Consider the following 24,586-nt stretch of genomic DNA (forward strand, 5'->3'; position numbering starts at 1 on the left):
GTTGAAATGGCAACAAAGGAATCTATTGCACATTGCCAGCCCCACACCTATATCCTGCTTCCGAAGCCTCCCAAAGTCAGATGGCTAGCCCAGTAAGCTATAGTGAGTCAGGGACTTCTCACACCAGGACGACAAGTAAGGGAGACACCACATGACGCTTATGAGAATGTTTGACTTTGCAGAAAGATATCCGCAAAAAGATAGTTGTATGGAATAGAAAAATAATGTATTTATGTTTGTGGATGTCTGTGAATGGATTGTACAGAACCCTATGACTATATGCATTCATGAAGAAGGGCACATTAAAGCTCGCAGTCCATTGAATGAAAAACAAAATAGTACAAAAATTATTTAACGATGTTATGATAATAAATGTGTAGATTTAATTTTACTTCATTAAAAAGAAAATCTATTGAAGAATCAAATCCCACCTACACTTTAACATTAGATTAAGGTGAAACACTACCATTTGACGAAGGGTCCGCGATGATGCCCATGGTCGGATTGGGGTGACAATTAGGGCCGGACACTCCCAACAAAAGTGGCCTACATTTCCGGACCGTCCCTTTCATTGATCACCATTGGCGTTATCCCATTTGACTAATGTTAAGACTAATTTTGTTAAATTAGGCATTTGAAAGCTAATAGACCAGGTAAAGTTAGTGAAAACTAGAAACACTGCAGTTTGGCCAGTCTTGAGGGATGAAAAAAAACACAACCACATATCTGTCTAGGGTTCCCACCTGGCTGTTTTTTACCTGCATGACTGGTATTTTAGTGTCCTAGCTGGTATGACGAAAATGAAGAAAATCACCCAAAACGGTATATTTAACTCTGATCATTATTTGCCTTAAAAGGAAATGTAATGTAAGACCACATTCAAATGTCTCTTAAAGGTGAGTTAAACCTAGACAAAGGCAGAAAATATGGATGTTTTAGAAATATGGATGTTTTATATAAAGGGTCCTCATTAGTTATCATGGCTTGGGCCTTTGTATAATCTGGCCATTTATTTTTTGTTTGTGTAGTTTTACATACCGTGAACCTCTTTCAAAGGCACTGGAGCCATTGACATGCGCACTAGTTACATTATACAAAATCAAATTCATTCTTATTTAGGCCTTGGGAAATTAATTGGTTAGCCACAATCACAGGATCCTGAGCTGATGCTGGGACTCGAAAGTAGTTTACAGCCTCTCCGTTTTTCTTTCTGGTAAAGGTGGCCTCACGGTGAGGCTTAAAACCCACCAGTCTAAAAGACACTGAGGCCAGGTGATAGCCTCTGGCCCCCAGAGAGACCTCTGCATGCTCCCTCCTCCCCTGCTCACCACTGCCAGAAAGTGGTGGCCCAGAGGGGGAGCGGCAGCTGCTGGGCCGCGTCTGACTGGTGGGCGTGTTTGAGGTGAGCATGGCTCAAGGGCCAGAATAACGCCTGCCCCCAGCTTGGCTCGGGGGGGAGGGGGCATGGCCAAGATGAATGCACATTACAGTGGCCTAGTGCGGGCCTGCCAGTCTGTACGGTTCTGTGGGCCGGTTAACTGAGGCCCTAGTAAAACCAGCCCACCTGTGACCCTGAGGCGCCGGCTCATCGGCCAGTTCCATAGTAGCCGTCTTGCCAATCCGACCCTGATTATCCCGTAGGCTCAGAGAGTTTTCACATGGCAGCCCTGGATCAGCAGGAGGCGGAGTCACTCGAAGTAGTTCTGTGAATGACGTGCATGGTTTGTGGAAATGATTCTTACAAGCAACTCCAACATGGCTTTTTCTTTCTCTTGTTTTCCAGTTCGGCTGGCAGGTATTCACAGCGTGTTAACAGGCACAAGGACTCTACCAAGGTACTGTTCAAAGCTGAAAGCATACTTATTTTTAAAAAAAATCGTTTTTTAGATGGTTACATCAGGTATGTTACCAGAATATCCCGAACTAAATATCAGCTGACAAACATATTGTGACTTAAATATTGTTCACAAATATAACACCCAACTGGAGTTAATATTATAAAAATGAATCTTTAAAGGGATATTTTTGTAAATTATATTTAGAGTAGTATATTTACAGAGCTTGCAAAGAGTTACAGGAGTAGCGATGGTTAATTAGCCATGGCCCATCTGCCCATCTGGAACCCCACCAAGGATATGGATGTAAATATAACCCCTCACCCCTAATGTGGGATGACACGGGGGTATGTGGAGCCTTTTTGTCTTTTACAACTCAAGGGCCCCCTATATCTCCTATATGCGTGCATGCCAATGAAAGCGTTTCACCTTTGCAACAAAGCGGATTAGGTCTTTGCTGGAGGAGTGCAAAACTGTCCCTCTGAGGCGGAATGGGCTGATGTTTGGGACAGAGACACAGACTAGCCGTTAGTTTCCGACACACAGTGGCACAGAACGTTGTTACAGACGGTTTAGGTGTCGCTGACATTCTACAACAACTGCGAATTTCTGCAAAATATGCCCTGTGCAACCGATTCAGGAATCTGAATGGGATTTGAAAGTCGGTTTCTTGCACAACGGATTTCACCCACCACCAATAAAGATTATCCTTTTGTCTCACTGAAAAGCTCAGGGTATTGCTAGAGGGATACGGCGCTTTAAATGTCTGCATATCAAGGGCTTTGGGATAACCAGGAGCCTTTTATCTCCGTGACTGAATGGAACAGATGGTTTTTGCAGGGATGTAGCCACTCGGAGTGACCTGGTCAGAGCTCAGGCACCGGTATAGAGAGGCATTCACCTCCAGGAATCGGTGGCATAATAATGGGATGAACGTATTGGTGGGTGTCGATGGTGCACACATTCTTTCGTTCCTGTGACCCGTTTCCTTCTTGTTTGTGTGCACAAGGGTATCACCTTCTGGCCACAGGTGTGAATTCAAAATGTATATTGCACCCCTACATTGAGCAGTGCCCCCTTCGTGCACTATTTTGGTGTCTTGAGCCCGAGACTTATTCCTTTAAGCTTTCTCCAACAGGTAATCTGTGTGTTTCTGGCCTTTATGACATCAAGTATCGCCAGTACTCAGATGTACACAGATAGTTATTTAATGCGCACATAGTGAAATCATATTTCTTCAAGTTAATTTATCAATGCGATATACATAGACATCTGCTTGACAATCCCCAGGCATTTCGGGCTGCCGCCCTTCATCAGGGGAAATCATCTGTAAAAAATATATGACATATGTATTTGGGAACCAAGAAGGGATCCGGGAATATAACAAGTACGTTTTGATCTCTCTGTGACCAAGGACAGTATGGAGTCTGTGAATAGGTCAGGTGTGTTAGTCATGCTGTTGTAGCGACCCTGTATAACAAGAGCTTGCACGTACACACGGTTTAATCGGTAAACATCGTGCAGGGCATGCGGGTTAGAATGATGGAACGTAACACCATGCGAAAATCTTGATGTCGTAGATCATGCAGATCAAAAAATGTGTCAAGTAAATCTTTTGACCCAACCACAGCGAGCAAGTGACTTACAAAGGCGATGGACGATGCCCCCACGTTTATCTGTTTTGACGTGCAGTCCACACTATACTTCAAATGCGCACATCTTGTAGGTGCGATGTTGACAACATTTCAGTATCCAGAACATGCATCCAGAACATGCTGGATTGATAGCGCTAGGTCTCTCTACTTCCCCAGGTGGTCATGCATGTGAATGGGAGTGCTTGTGCTGCTCATGCAGTGAAATATCGTACCGATAAGTATATTGCATTCCTCACAGCTTTACGCACTGTTAACCACCTTATCAGCAACAGTAAACCGATGAAGCGGTCATGCGTGCAAATTAAAGTGCTTGTGCGATTAAATGTAATACAGAAAATAATATCCCATAACACACGGGTAAATTGAAAGTATTCCTTGCGGTTGTACACTCACCCGTGTTCCTTGGATGTCATGTGTACATTCAAGCGTTCGTGTTGTGCATCTCAGGCGCGGTGTTTCAGGTCAAATGTAAACACTGCCACGATAAACGAAGGACAAACTGTACCACTGGCGGCTGAAGAGTGCCTGCCATATTCGAACGGGGAAATGTGTATCTCTTGCATGGCAATTACTGGTATAGCACTGCTTATGGTGGAAATGCTAAAAATAAATATTAAATTACATTGCCTATACGATTCATCCTAATGTCGGTCACCTACTAGTTATTTCCTATGTCGACGTACGTATTCCCCTATAGGAAATAAATTAGGAATGACAAATACGAAATAATTGACCCTATGTCAGCAACATTGATCTCTATTCCACACGTTACCACAGTCTCTGTCAATGTCCTCAATGCATTTGTAAGGAATAAAGTGTCACTGGTCAATGACAAACTTGTAACCTGAAAAAACACGTGGATCAAATGTTATTGAATCATAGAAAACAACTAAATTCCAGTCTGTCATCCAGTCCTCTAGGATTCAGAGTATCGAGTTTCTTAATCCAGAATATTTCCCTCTGCAGCAACAGTTTTTTGGAGTCAACTCCTTCCTTAGGGTATATTGTTTCTAACACTAAAAATCTTAGTTGCCAAATGTTTTGCCCCATCAAGTTGAAATGTGTGCTGCAACCACAGGCACCGGCACGTATGTTGCTCCTGTGCTCCACCAACCTTACTTTGAATTTGCACTCAGTTTTCCCCAGATACCCTTAGCCACAAGGGCATTTTAATAAGTAAACCACATTTCTGGAATCGGCATTGGTGTATGATTTTATTTTGGTACCTCTGTGTCGGTTTGTGACAGTGATATTGTTGCAGTTACCACAATTCAAGCATGATAGCTGGTGGAAACTATTGTAATGCAGTAAATTATTCCTGTCGGTTTCATGTGAACTTTGGTCTTCAATTTGTATTCTTCCCTGGTAATCTCCAAGAAAGTAATGGAGGTCTCACTCATGTTGCATGTAAATCCAATCCAACTATCAATTTGGTTGATGGTATCTATAGCTCTGGTTATTTTAAAGTCAGTACCTTTCATATGAAAAAGGTATCATCAATGTATTGCAAATAACACTTGAGGCTGTTTGTCCATGTGACTTCGGGCAATATATGGTCCAGCTCCAATTTGTGCTTAAACAATTTCACGTAGCACAGAGCTGCACAATTGCCCATGGATGTGCCGGTTCTCTGTAGGAATAATCTTTGTGAAAAAGAAAATAAGCAACCTATGGAGGGAGCATAAACATATCCACCACTCAACACACTACACTGTCAAGCACATCCACTAATGATCAGTCTTGATAAAGGAAACATTTATTACTAATTAATCCCATCTAGAATACATAAGTAAAATAACTCATAAAGAAACAAATAATAAAAGTGATACTAAAACCCACCAATAAACACCACATAAAATGGGAGACAAGACACAAGAAAAATCCCTAGTCTATCATTTTATGCTGTCCAAATTTTGGTATATACTGTCCCCTTGAGTTGTATTTCCAAGTTCCAAATCTATTTTGGGCAGGTCAAATTCGTAGGGTGAAGAATCACGAATTTTCTTCCTTAATCATTACTGAATAAAAAACTTGGTCCTTGGTACCCTAGTAAGACTGTTTGAGGCTGTACTCAGTGTCATGCTTTCTTTAGGTGGCGTGGGGGCCTGGTAACTAGTCAGCTTCTCAGAACTTTGAAAGTAGTATTGCTTCATACGTGAGAGTCTGATACCAAAAGTTGCAAATCAGTGGTTGTTCCTTCCTGGAGGAGATTTACAGGGCCATTTGTGGTATAACAGAGGGGGAGCAACACCTTAAATCGATGGTGCTCTTGCCCCTCTCCGCTTTCATCGCATGTCCTTCTTAGAGGTTCGGGGAACCACTGGTTTGTGTTGGCGAAGTGTCAGATGAACTGTCTGCACAGGGCCAGTTTTAGGGCAGTGTGACTGGTGAGACCGCACTATGCGCTGACCTGGGGAAGGGGCACTGTAATTAGCAAAACTTTACGATTTAAAAACACCTGCGGCAAAGTTCCTTGTGCGTCCAGCTTTCAGGCAGCAATAAAAATGTCAAGGTAACTCTTGTGGTAAATGCTCCTGCTATAGAGTGCGAAGGAAGTTTTGTCTTGTGGCTGTTTTGACTCTAAAAGTAGAGCAGAGGGTTAATATGCCTGCTGCAAAGAACGTGTACTGTGCAGCTCACAGATCCTTATTTTATGTGGGCAGCTGAGTGGATTACTGTCTTCCTCACAAAGATCCTTTTGGTACCACAGTACATAAAATACAACCCCAATATAGAACAGTGACTGTTAAGAACTGTCATCAAAGAGCTGCATGCAAATTGCATAAAATGGGTTAGTATATATTGTTTTCCCCATTCATGTATTATCTGTTCATAATGTTGACATAAATGGTTCGTTTAGGTAGATATAAAAGCCAGCTTTTAACAATGCTTTAAAACAAATGAAAAGTTTGTGGGAGGGGCTATGGAGATGTTAAGGGCACTTTCGCCCAGTGGTAGTGAGGGATTCCGAGGAGGGGGGAGGGAGGATTAAGCAGCAATTATTCTCGCATCGGCTGCCACCAGTGATAAAGCTGGCCCTGTGTCTGCAAATACGGCTCCTAGTCGTGGTGATGGCCACCCCGCCCTAATCAGAGCAGTGCGACCCTCACTAGATCTCCCTGCCCAGCACCACCTTGCAATGCATGACAATGCTGAGCAGTGCTCTCACTCACAGGGAAAAAAACTCACCTGCTCATCAGGACCATTAGTTTTTCTTTTCAGCAACATATCTCCACTTCAGAGGCTTGTTTCTGGAAAACAAATAACTTTGCTAACTATACACACCAAGCATGGCATATGAGCAGAGTCCACAGGCTTTACTGAAACAGCTGAACGAGCAGTTGCAGTCAAAGATGTATGTATCTCCACCACAGAGAAAATGGCCCGGGCAGCCTTGTGGGCAGCCTGAAGGGCTGTAATTGCGCCTGATAAACTACGAGCATTTGATCTTGAAATCCAGGACTTTAATATAATCTTCAGGACTTTTCCATTTTGTGCGTAATTCTAGGTCAATCATTTCTGCCATTTGTCTATAATTGTTAATACACCTAATGTACTATGGATAATCAGGGGAGTAGATTAGTCAATTTTGTTTGAGAGGTTTGAGTTTGAGATTTCCCAACAAGCATAAGGTGTCCCCAGCTAAAAAGGATAGGGTGGGGAGGGACCACTAGACAATGGCAACAGACAGGATTATAATACAACAACTGACATACACCTAAAACTTGTCAATCCTATTGGCTTTGTCAATGTTTTTTTAATCTATTTCAGAAAAATGAGTAACAACACTGATTTCATATAAATATTTACCATTGGAAATGTTTCAATTCTGAAATTGTGAGACTATCAATTAAATGTTATTGAGGCCTCTGGAAGGAGTATGACCTTCAGTTATGTGCTTCAAGTCATATATGCATGCCCTTTTTCTTTTTCTTTGCACATCTCATTCATCTGCACATTTTCAATCTCCTCGCTTTCCTCTTCAGCACCCTCTTTTCACTGTCGACTAAATGCACTTCCTCACATCTCCCTCATTTTACCATCTCAAACACACTGCACACATACACATTCAAGCATTTTATTTCCTTTTGCTTTTGCCTTCTAAATATTTTGACAGCTTTGCACAACCTTCACACATATTTACACTGAACTCCAACTGTAGCTGGAATACATGACAATTGTTCTGTGTGCTCTGCAGAGGCGTCAACACACTGACAGGCACTTTGCTTTGCCTTCTGCCTCAGCACCATTGTTCTCAATCAAAGTCCCTCATAAACACCTGTCAGAAGTCAAATTATGCACTATGCAAGAGTAATAAAATGCACAAAAAGAAATGCGGAAACTGAGCACGATGAAAGGGCTTACTCTCTTGGCAATGCAGCATTAAGTAAAATGTGAAAAAAGAGAGGAACAAAATTACTGGCACACATTACCTTAACGTTTTTAACATTCATTGTTTGCAAATCAATCCATGTTTTTGGCATTAATGTTAAGGGCATGAAGATGGGGCCAGTTTTAACCCATACAGCAGCTAACTGCCTTTCCTGTAAGCACATATGTCTCGCTTTGAGCTTGACTTAGATATGTGGATAAACATTGTAATCAAAATCAGAATCCAGCTCGTCTTTTGGAACAACTTAGGGGAGGAACAAATACAGCAGCTCCACTTCTGAAGGGGCCAATGATCTTCTGCAAGGGCTTGGGATATCAAAGTGGGGGAGGTTAAGGTGAGCACAATATAAGTAACCCAAGATTAACATTAGAACACTTACCATTACTGAGGACAAGGGACTAAAGCAGATGTGCTTGCTTTCACTTCTGCATGACAAATGGGAAAGGGTGTGATCGACACCTGTGAATGACAGATGCCTGCCCTCATGCAGAGGTGAAGATTCCAACGCCTGAAACCATGACACTAAATGTTTCACTGGCCTATAGTTGATACCACTGTAGACCACAATGAAAATGAAGGGCTTCAGAGCAGTCAGCCCGGCGTCACCGTGTGTCACCGTGTGTCACAGTGCAGAGAAGTTGATTTACTGTCTGGCTTCTGTCTCCTACTTCAAAGCGAGGCAGGGTAGGCAGCCTGGGACAGACAGCCCAGACTTAAATACATCAATCTGTTTAGAGATACAATTGTATCTTTAAACAAATGGATCTATTTAATATTTTTTAATGTTGATGTGCAGGAAATTCATAGGGGCGCCTTAGCACTACATGTTAAACCGCCCCTGCACAGCCCACCAGCCTGGAGCCTGCTGCTCTCAACCACACCTGCACAGTTCCCTTTACCAACTGCTCTCCTTCACAAACTTGCTTCATATGGCCAAGCACACCCCCTGTCTTGAACCAGCCTTGCAATCGCTTCATCTGCACTTACACACAGCCTCAGACTGCCCTTCCTTTAGGGCCCAGCACTAGCAGCAGCAAACCAGCTCACCACCAGCAGCCTGGTATTTTCACAAAGTGCTTAGCCTTGCTGTTACTTTGCTCTAAGACACTCTCTCAGGCCACACACATCTCTATTTGGCGGGGGCTGCCGGACTACCTCTCAGCAGCTGATGCCCCCTCAGTCTCCAGCTCTCCCTGCTGGCCTCAGCACTGTAACCCATAACACATCACTTCCTTTCCCGGGGACTTTGGGGACACAGGTTCTTTTCAAGTGGAGCTCTGAATGCAAGTTTCCTTCTTTCCCAAGCACAGACCCCTCCACCCCCCTCATATGTAAATACTGTCCATGCCCAGTGCCAGCCCCTGTGTGCACACAGAGGAGAAAGCAAAATGAGGGTCTTATCTGGTGCTGGCTCCAGGACTCCAGGGTCCCCATTGCCAGCAGCCTGGCTCTATCCCTCCCTCTGCCCCCTGCTCCCACGCTGCTGAGGACAGTGAAAGGAGGGAGGCCTGGATCCAGTGCTAGTGCTGGGGCAGCCCCTCACCAGCAGCTTGCAGCAGCCAGCACCATGCCAGCCGCCGCTGACGTTTTTGGGACGACTGCACTCTGCAGCCCAGTTATGAGCCACACAGTGCAAGCACAGACTGTCTGCGCTTGAGCTGTGTGGCCCAAAACTGGGGTGCAGTGCGCACACAGTGAGCTCCTCTCCGTTGCTGAGGCTAGCAGAGTTTTTGGCTTAACTCCGTGCTACAAGAGGAGCATAGAGTGCCAAAAACTTTGTTAACTCTGCTAGCGAAGTGGAGCTCAACGCCCACCCCTAGTCTGCATTATGTTGTTCACTCTAGTCTAGTTCCTCCTCACAGCAGTGTAGAGCAGGGAGGCTCAGGAGAGCAGGCTAGCATAAGCCCATACATAACAACAGCAAACCAGGCTTAGAATGAGGATTAATGGTAGGCAGGCACTTATAACAGTCAGGCCTAGCTGCAGACCATGCTTTGAAGAAGAGAGGAATCAAGGAGAGCGGGCTAGATGAAAACTGAAGATGCTGCAGAATACTGAGCAGCATGTGATGACACAAGGCACCTAAAACTCCAGGAAGGGAAAGTTTGAAACTAGAGCATAAAAGCTTTGTACATTGTTGTGATCTGCACAGCGCAAAATCAGTGATCCTTATTTCTTTCTCCCTAAAAATAAACAATATATAAATGGTATCACAGCTTTCCCGATATGACATTTTTAAGCATTAATTTGTGTGCTGAAGGACATTGCATTTTGTTTCATTTTACTGGAGTGTACAATTATCCATTGCTTTGCTTCAAGTGACTGTTAAGTTTTGACCTACCTTTACTAATTAGGTGGTATAATGCCATTCTAATTTTTTTTGGATGTAGTAGATTTCTCTTTTTCACAATAGATATGCTGGATATTGATAGGATATAGTTTTCCAGAAAGTATATATCACTAAGGGAGCAAATACTTAGACAACTCTATGACTTTGAACTGTATTCTGCATATCATAGTGCAAGTGTATACTGTTGTAGGGTGATGTGTTATCGTGGCTTGAGCTGGGTGCACTACTTATTTTTCAAACACTGGAACATCTCGATGGCTTGTAGCCAATTAATTAGCCCAGGATGTATACACTCACCCACTAGCATGTGTCAGGACACCAAGATTCAATGACGTAATAGAAGACAATGATGGAAAGGGTAGATAGACCAGGCTGAGGCAGGAAGACGATGGGAGAAACTGAGTCCAAGTCAGCAATCCTACCACCACCCCCTGCACAGCAGCTGATGAGGGACCTTTACAGAGATACAACAGCAAAGGAGGAAGTGGGAGCAAAGGTTACAAAAGGATGTCTGTAACAAAAGCATTTACTAATTAAGCTATCTTAATTAGATTACAAGTGTGAGATCTAACATAATATGTAATGCACTGGTGCAGGTATGGCAACCATTCAAGCTATTTTAAGATGATCATTGGCATGGCCAGTGTTTCTAAGCCAGAGGAAAAAGTAAAGTATTTCCCCTTTGAAGTATAGACATAAACCAGCAAGTACAAGATTAAAACATGTCAAAAGTATTTTAGCTATCTATACCATTACCAAACATTTACATGCAAAAAGAGTAAGAGTTGCCATTTTTAAGGAAAAGGCATGTAGAGGCTTACATCAACAAATAGTAAAGTACTGTCTCCTAGCCCTTCTATAATCTTAGCATACACAGATTGTTAAGAGTTCTTCTTTGAGATGGGGGCAACCCTTCCTCCAGGTGAAGACAAGGAATCGTTATTGGGACCCACAGACAGATGTACCCCTATTGAGGCTTCCCTCCGTCAAAGAGCAGGTGCAGCATGCCAATAACAATGCAAGCATCACCCACAGAACAGGCACAATCAGGGATTAGCAGTGCAAGGCTCCCTCTCTCACACAACAGATATACCATGCGCATCAGCTGGCTAGCTTCCCATCTCCACAGAAAAAGTGTACCACAGGATCCCTCACACAAAAGTTACATTTGGTTGTCACCAGTGCAGGTTTCCATTCCTCATGTATCGGGTACAGCATGGGCACATGTGCAAGCTTCCTTCCTTTGGAAAACATGGTAACAGGTGTGGAAGCTTTTGTCCCAGACTGTTCAGCAGTAGTGTAAGGTTCCTACTGTCACAAACAGGTAAATCTCAGGAAGTATCATTGAGGCCTTCTCTCTTAAACAACAGATGTAACACAGTCTATAGCAGCAGTGCAAAGACCCTTGCCTATTTGATGCATATGTTTCATGTGGTTGTATGGCTTTGTAAGTTCATGGGTCGTTCAGCATGTAAAATGGTAAAGCATGGATAGATAAGTAAAAACATCTGTTATTTCAGCACCAAAATGCCCCAAGGAGTAAATGTGCAGTCACAAATACATATGTAATGTCATAGTACGTTATATGTGGAGAAGTGAATGTCTTGTTGATTCCTACGTAACTGAATAGAGAATTGGCTAGTGGTATCAGTGGATGATGGTATCAGTTGGTGTACAGTTGGGAGAGTGGGCGGCTGCAAGGCTCATGCATTTAGGGATTGTTGTATTGATGAATGCTGATTTTGTGTGAACAGAGGGATGAGTAGATGAATAGAAACTGTAGATGGCAAATGCATGTGAAATGAAAACATGGATTGATAGAGGTTTGTGCAAGGACAATTGATAGTTAGTTTGGGTTTATGGGTGGATTAAAGGTCACTTTGCGTAAGTGATATATGTGTATACCTGTGGTGTGCGTACAGATGTGTGTACGTTTGAGTAGGTCTTATATGTGAGTACATGCCATGTCCACATGGATGTACTTGTGGATTGATGTGTCTCTTTGTACACATGCTGAGCTGTAAAAAGGTGTGAGTGACTTTGAAGGATATGTAGCCTACTCGCTGAGTTATGAGGAACAAGAAATCTCTGTGAATCTCATCAACAATCATGATACTGCACTCTCAGTCTTATGTGCACTTACGAGTCCTGCCACAGTAATCTAAGATTCTACAATGATAAACATGATGTATTTGATAGTCCACTGTGATTTGAACTCTTAAAAATATTAACAGTGAACCATCTAAGGCTGTTGTAGAATATATTGACTTATGCGTTTCAGTTGTAAGGTCACACATCCTCGGACGCACCCCCTTGGCCTGGGACGACTCCTGGTGGCCCACCGCGCTTGGACCCCCTCCAACGCCAGCCAACCACGCATGCAACCTGGGTTTCGTCCTCGACTCCGCCCTCACCATGTCCAAGCAGGTCAACGCAGTTTCCTCCTCCTGCTACAACACCCTCCGCATGCTCCGTAGAATCTACAAATGGATCCCGACAGAAACCAGAAAAACGGTGACACAGGCCCTCGTCAGCAGTAGACTAGACTACGGCAACGCACTCTACACAGGCATCCCAGCAAAAGACATCTGACGCCTCCAACGCATCCAAAACGCCACCGCCCGACTGGTCCTCGACGTACCCCGCCGATGCCACATCTCCCACCACCTGAAAGACCTCCACTGGCTCCCCGTGGACAAGAGGATCACCTTCAAGCTCCTCACCCACGCTCACTAGGCACTCTACAACGCCGGACCAGCCTACCTGAACAACAGACTCAACTTCTACGTCCCCTCTCGCCAACTCCGCTCTGCCAACCTCGCCCTCACTTTCGTTCCCTGCTTCCAACGCAAGACCTCCGGTGGCAGATCCTTCTCCTACCTCGCCGCCAAGACCTGGAACACCCTCCTGACCCCCCTGCGGCAGACCCAGGACCTTCTCACCTGCAGGAGACTCCTCAAGACCTGCCTCTTCGACCAGTAGCAGCACTCCCCCCCCCACCCCCCCCTCAGTGCCTTGAAACCCTAACGGGTAAGTAGCGCGCTCTATAAATATTGTGATTGATTGATTGATTGATTGATGCATTAAATAAATCAACCATCATTAAACTGGCAGGGCGAACCTGCTGAATTTTAACAAGGGAAAACCGTAAGGTAATTTCCATACAATGCAGATTTTGGTGCATGAAACAATAAAATATGCATGTTATTCCTCAACAGCTCGTAATAGGTGCTATTTATTGCACTGGATAAATAACGTACCCAGTGGTAAAGTTATTTATCATGTACAATAAATTACACCCGTACACGTAATCACGGCCACTGTGGAGGAAGGCAGGCATGATATCAGGATAGGTGTGTGGGCAAAACAGAGAGCCCTAAATACACTGTTCCTGACCAAGGGCAAGCAGGCTTGAGGGACTGGAAGGGTGCGTTTGCGTAGATGGAAGCCTCATAAGACTCATTGAGGAAAGCATCATAGCAGCCTCACCTTTCCAGTGTCACATCTCTCTGACAGTAACTATCCTAGTGAGGCGAGGACCTGTAGATTTGACTTTAGCTGATGAATACAAGGTTCTCTGTTCTAATCCTGGTATCTAACTCTTTCAAGTGAAACCCAGGGAGCAAATGTCTCCAAATGGGCAGGCTCATGTCGTGCCTGCAGTTAGTATTTGGCTTAAAACTAAATGTCAGTGAACCTAGGTGGTTCCCAGGGCCTGACCACGAAGCCATGTGTGATTTTCAGTTAAATGAATACAAATGCAATTCCACTGCTTAAATAAAAAATGAGAACATAACTTTCCAAATCCATTTACTCTAATCAGGCCCTGACTGGCGCTATGGGTACAGATGTTTACCCAGTGGCAAGGGTGGGACCAGTTTTAGTGCTGTGGAACCGCCCAGCCGCAATTTCTGACTGCAGCGTTTTGGCGCTTTAAAAATAAACGATTTTAAAACGTGGCGAGTCAGACAACTAGGGTAAGCACCTGGCATTAAGGCAAATTCTGGACAGGACTGTAAAAAATTCAGGACAAAGGGTCAAAATTCTGGACAAAAATTCAGGACAAAGGGTCAAAATTCAGGACAAACGTCAGTTTTACAGATTCACCAAAGAGAGGCCATGCCTCACTATGTTGTCAGTGCATTTATTTACTCTTTTGTAAAATGGCACTGTTTATTCATTGTGGTCTTTTTGTGATTGCGTCCTGGTTTGCTACATTCAGGTGTCACATTACATCCTTGTTCAGTAGTAATTAATGCCCTTCAGCACTGTGTAAAGGCCACCACTCCTACCCAAATCTACCCAATCTTTTTTGAAGAGAAAGTAACAGCAACATTTTGATTATGTTTCTGAATAGCTTGGGAAGCATTAAGGTAATTAACCTTATGCTAGTTTAAACGAATTGGACAAAAACATCTGGCTCAACCCAACCACCCATGGGCTTTCATCCTAAAAATCATTTTATGAGGGAAGGCAGATGGTGTATGCGACAGTCTCACACATAATGTCAGGATGTGAGTTACCCACAACTTGTCTGTAGTGTCACAGCACTAGAGTGTATGTCTGGGACTTTACATTTATCTCAGAAATGAGAGCCCGGACTACCAATCAAAGATAATAAAATAGGAGGATGAAATCAAGATCAAATGGGAGATCCACGGCAAGTGATTCAAAGGGTTGTTGCTAAGAACTAGATAAATAAGGAACAGAAGAACAAGGTGGGACGATTCCTAAAATCAGACAAGATGAGTCCACCAATACTAGCAGAAGGTATTGGGTACCTGGGAGTTATGTCTGCACACAGGAGAGAAACAGAAGAGGCACTGTCAAGTGGCTGAACGAGGAACACTCATCCACCTTAACAAACTCTTCTGGTGCAATGGTCTGCTGTTCGTGCTTGTGAAGGGTGAGCAGGGGTCAAACCCCTTGCAAGTTTGTGCAAGGCAATTGCCCGCTTTGTCCATGTCTTTAAATGGTTTTCAAATTGAGCAAAAGCCAAACTAGTGATCTGGGTTATCCTTAAGTGTCAAGTACACATAGAATCTTCAAAATATTTGGGATGTAAATTGAACAAACACAATGTCAAAATGTTAAAAGTTTAATTATAGTTTCTTTAACACATGGCACTGTTTTCCCCCTTTATATACAATTAGATGTCAGATTGAACTGGGGACCGTTATCGTTTGATACTAAGTGATTAATATCTACCATTCTCCCACTGATTTGCAGGATGGAATTCTCGGCAGAGTGTCACGGTCGCTCCAAGCCCAGTTTGCTTTTTGGTCTTCTCTTCTGCTTTCTGTAGTGGGCCACGTGGCACTAGTGAAGATAGTCTGCTACCCCAGTGGTAGTATTATTTTGCAAACCTTCTTCTGCTCGTCCTTCATTCCTTCTTCAGACATGTCATACATCAGATTTGATAGCTGCGGCACCGTCAGGTAGCTCTTTCCACTCTAAAGCTACCCGTGACTGCGGGTGTATTAGGTCTTCTGGACTTAGAATGCTATTATTCAGCTGCACAGGTCCAAAGGATGGCTCTCTGGCTTTCTGCCCACCTCCCTGCATGAGATGGGGTTTATCAGTAAAGACTGTTAAGGAAGGCTTAATGCACTGCTCATTGTTTCCTACTGACTATTCTACGGATCAGCATCCGGGGTTATCATGCACAGCTTTCTCTTGCCTTGCTAGAACCTGTAAACTCACTGACACTGAAACCCTGTGCTCCTGCACTACCTTTGCTAAGCCTTCCCACTCGCACAGGATGGCTGTGCTCAGAGCAACTCCATCAGTGGCATGCTGCAGGTGTCTCAGAATTGAGGGATTTGTTTCTGGATGGCAACTACTAAATTTCCAAACCCTTGTAGAAGACTACTATCTTCACCCCTGTCAACTCCTTACTTACAACCACCTTAAATAATCATTAAATGCCCTATTTCATGTCTGCCACCTAGCACTAACCCTACAAGAGGTGTGGCAGAAGCTCTACACCATAGGAACTGGTGGCAAACTGATTGAATGGGTGTACAGACCTTTCCTGCAACATGGAAACCACTCTAGGTCTTCTCATCATACTTCTTAGGGGATTGATGTGGCCAAACCTCTGCAAGATACGGACTGGACTTTCCCCACAAAGTATCCCACGGCTGTCACTTTAAGTACATTCATAGTGCTTCCATGGGAATGCATTCCACCTGTTGCTTGTCATTGGCCTTGTGGTTTGTAACTCACATTTTGTTTCTTACAATTTGCTGGCTTTATTTGTTTTAGGATATGGAGCTTGAGTTCATCCCTTCTCTTGCCCAAACCTTATTTACAGTATCCTTCCGAGTGCTCCTTTCTGTAAACAGGGCTGTAAATCTTGTTCTTATTTCCTCACATTTGCTGTGCATTCAAAGAACAAAGTCAAATATCAGGCTCTGTCTTCGGTGGGGACTTAGTGTTTACTTTTCTTTCTCTGACTTCAAAGTGAGAGGATTTATGCAACAATATTGCTCGATACTGAGGTTAGGAAAAGTTTTTTCTATCACATGACAACATTTAAATAAACTTCAGAATATATCAGAATTAGGGGTACAAATGAAGCACATTTTTGTTAATTCTGAACTGTGCTGGAAACAAATACCTTTATATGTTTAAAAACAAATCATTGCATTTGGTGATGCAATTTCCACACATCATTGTCTGTGCACAGTATAGTTTGATTTGAAAAACTGTATGTCTGTGCAAATGTAAGGTCATTTCAATCAAAAATGTGTTGTGTGTAACGGCAGTGTGTTACACATTACTGCATTCTATGCCACTGCACTCTAGGTATTGTACTCTACTCTGCACTGCACCACTCTACAGTACTCCACTCTGCACCACTTCACACCACTGCACTCTATGCCACACGAGTCTACTCAGCACTCTGACACTGTGCCACTCTGCATTACTGCACTCTCTGCCACTCTATTGAATGCCACTCTACACCACTGCACTCTATGCTTCTCTACCCCATGCCACTCTATACCACTGCAGCAATGCACTCTAAACAACTGCACTGTACGTCACTGCACTCTACTCTGCACTACTGTACTCTGGGCCACTGCTCTCTGTGCCACTCTACTCCACTCAACATCACTGAACTGACACTCTACTCTGCAACATTACACTCTCTGCCACTATACTGAAAACCAATCTACTCAGTACTACTGCATTCTACGCCACTGCACTCTATGCCACTCTACTCTGCATCACTTCACTCAACTGCACTCTACAGCACTATACTCTACACTGCACCACTCTACACTACTCCACTCTACGCCACTGCACTCTCTGCCACGCGAGTCTACTCTGCACTCTATGCCACTGCACCACTCTACACTACTGCACTCTATTGTATGCCACTCTACTCCACAGCACTCTATGCCACTCTACTCTTTCCCACACCACTTCATGCCACTGCACTCTAAACCACTGCACTCTACGCCAGTGTACTCTAAACAACTGCACTGTACCCCACTGCACTGCACTCTGCACCACTGGGCTCTACACCACTGCTCCTATGCCACTCTACTTCACTCCACACCACTATGCCACTAACTTTTAGCCATGGTGAACAGAGGCCACTCTGGTGTATAACATGGCTAAAATTAAGGACAAATGCTGTCCGTTAAGCCTTTCATCATGGACAATGGATGGCAGGGCGAAATTACGGGCAGTCCATGAAAATTACAGACGGGTTGTCACCCTACAGACAACACTTGCTTGAAAACCATTGTTTTATGAATTTGGATGGTTCCTGTCCCCTTCGTGGTCACGGCAAGCAGCGCTGATGTTCAGGATTCGAGGAACAGGGGAGGATGGGGAGGGAGAGGTCTTCAGTTGCTTGACTCAAAGAGTCCAGAACTTATAAGATAAGATGATAAAGAGTCTTTACAATTCAAAACTTCCTTCTAATGTGACTGTTGCAACTCATTTCATTTTAGCATATTATATCATACCACTGCATTGAGTGGCTGTTGTTAGAAGTGACAGATTCTAATCATGAACTTAGAAACATTTAAGCCTCCATGTCACTGCCCCGAAAATGTTTTCTATTAATGAACAAAGAGAAAAGCCGGCTGTTGTTTGCCTCCTATAAGGTGTTACTTTAAACTGAATAACAATATAGTCCTTTGCTTTTTCTTTAGTGCACTCACCATTGTGATCTTTTTGATCGTGCTCTCCTGTTATGAAGGAAAAGGAGTCACTGTGAACAAAGTAAATTGCCTAGAATCGCACAGGGTCAAGTGGAAGTGGGGACTGATGCAAGAGTTCCTCGTTTCAATTCAGCCATAACATGGTTAGCTCTTTCTCTCTCTTTTTTAGATCATTTATGTTTAATTATTTGAGGCACTAAATTGTTGCACTATATTTCACAATGGTTGGTTGTGGCAGTGTTTAGGACAGGTGATATTTTAATGCAGAATCTTAAATGAAAACCAGAGCACCCACCTTAGTTTGTGCACTAAGACCGTTTAACGTAGCTAGAAGTCTTTATTCATTGTCATTGATTCTTGGATTAATTCACCCACCCACTCCCCATCATCCAACAGTTCATTCATTGAGCAATGCAGCCCATGCCCCAGTCCTTGTCTATCTGTTCAATGACTGGACAAGGTTCTATAATGAAAAAAATCAAATTATATATTTTTTTCTCAAATATGTGTTGGAGTGGAACCCTCCAACTCCCTTGTAGTGGGCAGGCCTGCATGGTACATGCAGTATAGGGGATGACCTGACAAGTTTGTCAGGCCTGCTTTAGGTTCCCGGTTTAGCCCTGACTCTAAAGTAATGTACCACTGTTAGAAATGGGGTTTTTGGTTGGCAGTCAGGTTACCCTCTGTCCAAGCAAGAACCCTCACTCTAGTCAGGGTAAGTCACACACAATCCAAAATGATCCTGTGCCCACCCTCTGGTAGCTTGGCACGAGCAGTCAGGCTTAACTTAGAAGGCAATGTGTAAAGTATTTGTGCAATAAATCATACAATAACACAATATAGCACCACAAAAATACACCACACAGTGTTTAGAAAAATATATAATATTTATCTGGATAATTGCAGGTCAAAATGAATAAAGATGCAATGTGAAATTGTAGAGATATCACTGAAGAGTGATATAAAGGGCCTGATTACAACATTGGAGGACGGTGTTAATCCGTCCCAAATGTGACGGATATACCACCTACCGTATTACGAGTCCATTATATCCTATGGAACTCGTAATACGGTGGGCAGGATATCCGTCACATTTGGGACGGATTAACACCGTCCTCCAATGTTGTAATCAGGCCCAAAGTTTCTTAAGTCTTTAAAAGCAAACAAAGTCTCTTTCAAGCGCAAAGTACCTGGTTTAAAGTGGAAAATCTCCGCCAAGTGTAGCAGAAGAAGAGATATGGGAAAAATGGTGTGTGCGTCGATTTCTCCACTGCACACACAGACTTGCGTTGTTATTTTTCACGCAGGGAAGTCGTGCGTCATTTTCTGGCGCACGGACAGTTTTTTTCTGTGGTTTGCAGGATTACAAGATGTCCCGGGGTCTGTGCGTGGATTCTTCGGCTTGTTTTCCGGCTGCGCGTCGTTCTGGGAGACTGGTCGTCGAAGTTCCGGTCGCCCCGAAGGTGTTGCGTCGATCAGCGTCGGTGTGCGGCAATTTTCTCGCCGCAGAGCAAGCTGTGCATTGAAATTTTTGGCGCACGAAGAGTCCAAATGAAAAAGAGAAGTCTTTTTGGTCCTGAGACTTCAGGGAACAGGAGGCAAGCTCTATCCAAGCCCTTGGAGAGCACTTCAGCAGAAGGACAAGAGTTCAGCAAGGCAGCAGGGCAACAGCAAGGCAGCAGTACTTTGTAGAAAGCAGTCAGGTGAGTCCTTTAGGCAGCCAGGCAGTTCTTCTTGGCAGGATGCAGGTTCTGGTTCAGGTTTCTTCTCCAGCAAGTGTCTGATGAGGTAGGGCAGAGGCCCTGTTTTATACAAGAAATGTGCCTTTGAAGTGGGGGGGACTTCAAAGAGTGGCTAAGAAGTGCACCAGGTCCCCTTTCAGTTCAATCCTGTCTGCCAGGGTCCCAGTAGGGGGTGTGGCAGTCCTTTGTGTGAGAGCAGCCCCTCCACCCTCCCAGCCCAGGAAGACCCATTCAAAATGCAGATGTATGCAAGTGAGGCTGAGTACCCTGTGTTTGGGGTGTGTCTGAGTGAATGCACAAGGAGCTGTCAACTAAGCCCAGCCAGACGTGGATTGTAAGGCACAGAAAGATTTAAGTGCAAAGAAATGCTCACTTTCTAAAAGTGGCATTTCTAGAATAGTAATATTAAATCCAACTTCAGCAGTCAGCAGGATTTGGTATTACCATTCTGGCCATACTAAATATGACCTTCCTACTCCTTTCATATCAGCAGCTACCACTTCAATACTGTATGAGGGCAGCCCCAATGTTAGCCTATGAAGGGAGCAGGCCTCACAGTAGTGCAAAAACGAATTTAGGAGTTTTACACTACTAGGACCTGTAAACTACACAGGTACATGTCCTGCCTTTCACCCACACAGCACCCTGCTCTAGGGGTTACCTAGGGCACACATTAGAGGTGACTTATATGTGAAGAAAGGGGAGGTTTAGGCTTGGCAAGTACTTTTAAATGCCAGGTCGAGGTGACAGTGAAACTGCACACACAGGCCTTGCAATGGCAGGCCTGAGACAAGGAAAAGGGGCTACTTAAGTGGGTGGAACAACCAGTGCTGCAGGCCCAATAGTAGCATTTAATCTACAGGCCCTAGGCACCTATAGTGCACATTACTAGGAACTTATAAGTAAATTAAATAGTCCAATCAGGTATGATCCAAGGTTACCATGTTTAAAGGGAGAGAGCATATGCACTTTAGCACTTGGTAGCAGTGATAAAGTGCGCAGAGTCTAAAAGCCAGCAAAAACAGTGTCCGAAAAGTGGAGGGAGGCAGGCAAAAAGTTAGGGGTGACCACCCTAAGGCTGTCAGGTCTAACAACCACCATTTAATTTCACAATTTGAGAGTCTGTGGATATTCGCAACCTTTTTCTTGGCCCATTTTAAGCTTGGAAACAGTTGGAGATTTACTCCTGTCAAAGGTAGGAGTAAATCATTTTCGATGGTGGGAACAGGCAGGGAACTTTACCAAAATTGGTGGGGTTGTGGGTTTCTTTCTCAGTAAAGACTAAAGAAAAAAATAAGCATATCCATTCATCAGTTTGTGTTTTTTAGACATGCACATCAGCAAATGAGTTTGTGTGTGTGTATATATACATATATGTATATGTGTGTGTATATTAGGACCTAGTTTCTAATGAAAAAGCATTTTTTGTTTTGCTAATAATTATAACTACCATATATATATTATTTTTTTGTCCATCTAAAAATGAAAATTAATTAATTATGTCTGGAAACGTTTGCAAATTCCCAAATATCAGAGGTTTTCTCTAAACATAATGGGAGTACATTTCTGACTTTTTTCGTGGATTGGGCCCTCTAAGTTCACAAGCTGGTGGCCAGCAGAAACTTTGACTGAACAACGTAGAATGTCGGCTACGTGTGCCTTTAAGAGATGCCTGACGGTTCGGAAAGCTAGAGTTTGCTCTTGTCATATTTGGGTAGGCTGTATGTAGGGCACCTGCAGTTTGTACAACCTCGTAATTGCATCCGATGGGAGAGGACTCCGGTAGAAGGCCTCTTCTGAACAGCAGGAGACTATAATGGATTTGTGGAAAAACTCTCCCATGGCCCCGAGTTCAGTTCGCGATGTACCGCGAGCAGAACTGCCCAGTGCTCCTTCAGTTGGAACAAAACAAAGAGTCAATACTTGCCCAGTTCAACTTGTCAGGGTTGTGAGCTAACTCCCTTGAAGACAAACGAACTGCTTATGATCTGCTTTTTTTCCCCAACAGCAAGCAAGGCTAAAAAAAACACTGATCTGTGACTTGGTACACTGTTAATCAGCTTTCTCCTTTGCAGCTTCAGAAAAGCAGAGCAGCCACATTTAATATGGGCGTAGTGCATCAGCAAAATGCCAGGGTAGCGAGTGACCTCACATACCCTTTGACCTTAATGATGTCAAAAGTAGTAACATCATATGGCCCTGATGTTTTTCAGGAAGGCGTGTCACATGATTTTAACATCACACTCTCTCACACCCCTTTATACTCATTCTTATTAATACTCACTTACTCACTTGTATTCACTCTAAATGGCAATCATACTCACTCATACTTACTGACATTCAGGCCCAGGTTTACTAATGCTTTCTACTGTGTGTGTGTCACTTTCGTGATGCAAAGTGTTAGAATCCTAACTTTCGTTGGCTAGTATCACAAAGTAACATAAATTGAGCTATGTATATCCTTGTGCCAGTTTGCATTAAGGGGGCGTTCCATCGGTGGATCATGGGTGTTCCCATGGAGCCACCCATATGTTTTCCACCCATAGGTTTTGATGCAAATCCCTACCTACAAACATTGGTAGACAGAAATGTGTGCCAAAATCTTACAACTCCTTGGGGCAGGTGTAGCTAGGAGAAATGTTTCCATTTGCCCTCATTTTCCCAAATTTGCATGTGTGCTGCATTATACAGCAGGGAGTAACAAATGCCCTCGCAGCCCTTGCAGTGCGTGGGGCCCGCTGTTCGGGGGGCTCAAGTTGCAGGAGAAGAAACACTTTAATTGCATGCAAGACTCGTGCTTATTCAAGAAGGAGAAGCTGGCAGGGTTGAGTGGGCCCCTTCAGTCCATGGTTCTTTGGTCTCTCTGAGGAAGGTGCAGAACACTCTTGAGCTGAAGCTGTGTCATGTGGGCCATCCTTCAGATGAGGCCCACTCATCTGTAAAAGAAAGTAATTTGGCTGTACCTGCAGCAGTTTCACTTTCAGTTTTGTAGTGCTGCAAGAACAGTGAAATTACGAGGCTGACAAAATGTATCAGTCTGTCTTCCTGTAACCTGCTGGGGATAGTCCCGTTTGTGCCCAGACCGAAATTACACCAACATTCTGCAGTACTGAGTCTAACCGATCCCTGGAGGACGTCTTCCCTTGTTCCTCCAGCTAAAAGTAAGTTTTGTTTTACTTTCTCTCAGTGACCAGCTGACAGTCACAGGACAAGCTGAAAGTGAGTCTTAAACTTTCAGCGTTTACAGGCCTTTCTGTGCAAAAATAAATATGTGGCTGTTCTTTAAAAATTCACATATTCAGACTTGCAAATCAAATGATTTTATGTATCCCTGTGAGATCTCAGTAGCTAAACTCAAATTTTACCCTTTCATAATTAAAATCTAAGTGCTCCAGATGTTGGTAGGGACTATCTTTGGTGTTGAAGCTTAGTTAACACATTTTAAGGTTGAGTATCTGGCACAAGTGAATGCACGCATGTGATAAATTGCCCAATGCTAGATGTGATATATGGTGAATCCTAACATTTTAGAAAACATTATTTTGCCTTTTGTGACTCATAGTCTTGTTTCTGATAATATAAAACTGAAAGATTGTAAGTTTTTTGCCTACAAAAAGACTGGCTGAAGGTGTCAACTTTGGCTGTAGACACTTGACAGCTGTGTCAATCATCCTTTCACTAAGTTTCCATTGTTTCAGCTGACAGTGATGTATCTATTTTGTGCTGCCTGCATTGTACCCATTTTATGTGATAAAACTATGTTGTGTTCTATAGCTGTGGTGTGAAAAAGGTTTGCATTGCTCCTTCCCTTCTGTTACTTGTGTTGCATAAGGGAGACCTACATAGCCTTACAGGAGTGCTGCACCTGTATGCTAATACATAATTAGGGCTTCCGGTTTTATATATTTTTTTTTATTTCTGATTGTATTTATCCATATTTATATTTTGCAAATTTTATCTGGATTTTTCAATAACTAGTTTATGTTGTGTCAAACGGTGAACCAGGAACTAGTATATTTCCACATTTATTCAACTGCAAAATTTTCATTTTTTACTTGAATTCCTGACAGCTTCAATATAAACACCCTTAGATGATAAATCATGCAAATTTAAATATCAATCTTTTGCATATCTACTGCTTTTAAATTGTCTTTTTTTTAATATCCTTACCAGTCCATTTGCACAGCTACTGACCTGGCAGTCATGAATGGCAGAATTTAAAATCATTTAAAAAACAGCCTAATTTCCATTTGTATCCACATTAAAAAATAAACACAGGAAATAAATAGTTTTCTGTCTGTATTTATGTGTAAAACTCAGTAAAAAAGGAAAACATGGCGCCTTATATATATTGCACTGACATTTCCTACGCTATATCTGCTTTTATGATGTGGCATGCACAGCTACAGTTGGGACGGGAATGTCATCTGA

At 43.3% G+C, this 24,586-nt stretch overlaps 1 protein-coding gene across 7 annotated transcripts in view; it reads left to right on the top strand.

The window, feature by feature from the left end:
• Nucleotides 1–24,586, top strand: part of TSPAN4 (tetraspanin 4) — a 2,368,794-nt gene that overhangs the window by 699,529 nt on the left and 1,644,679 nt on the right. For 4 of the 7 annotated variants that reach the window (XM_069223119.1, XM_069223121.1, XM_069223125.1 and 1 more), the window contains one exon: nt 1,784–1,835. The exons of the other annotated variants lie outside the window; for them this stretch is intronic. The gene's annotated coding sequence lies outside the window, so the exon portion shown is untranslated. The remainder of the gene's footprint in view (nt 1–1,783; nt 1,836–24,586) is intronic. 7 annotated transcript variants of the gene reach the window in all.

The sequence above is a fragment of the Pleurodeles waltl genome, chromosome 3_1 (assembly GCF_031143425.1).
Source record: "Pleurodeles waltl isolate 20211129_DDA chromosome 3_1, aPleWal1.hap1.20221129, whole genome shotgun sequence".
NCBI lineage: Eukaryota > Metazoa > Chordata > Amphibia > Caudata > Salamandridae > Pleurodeles > Pleurodeles waltl.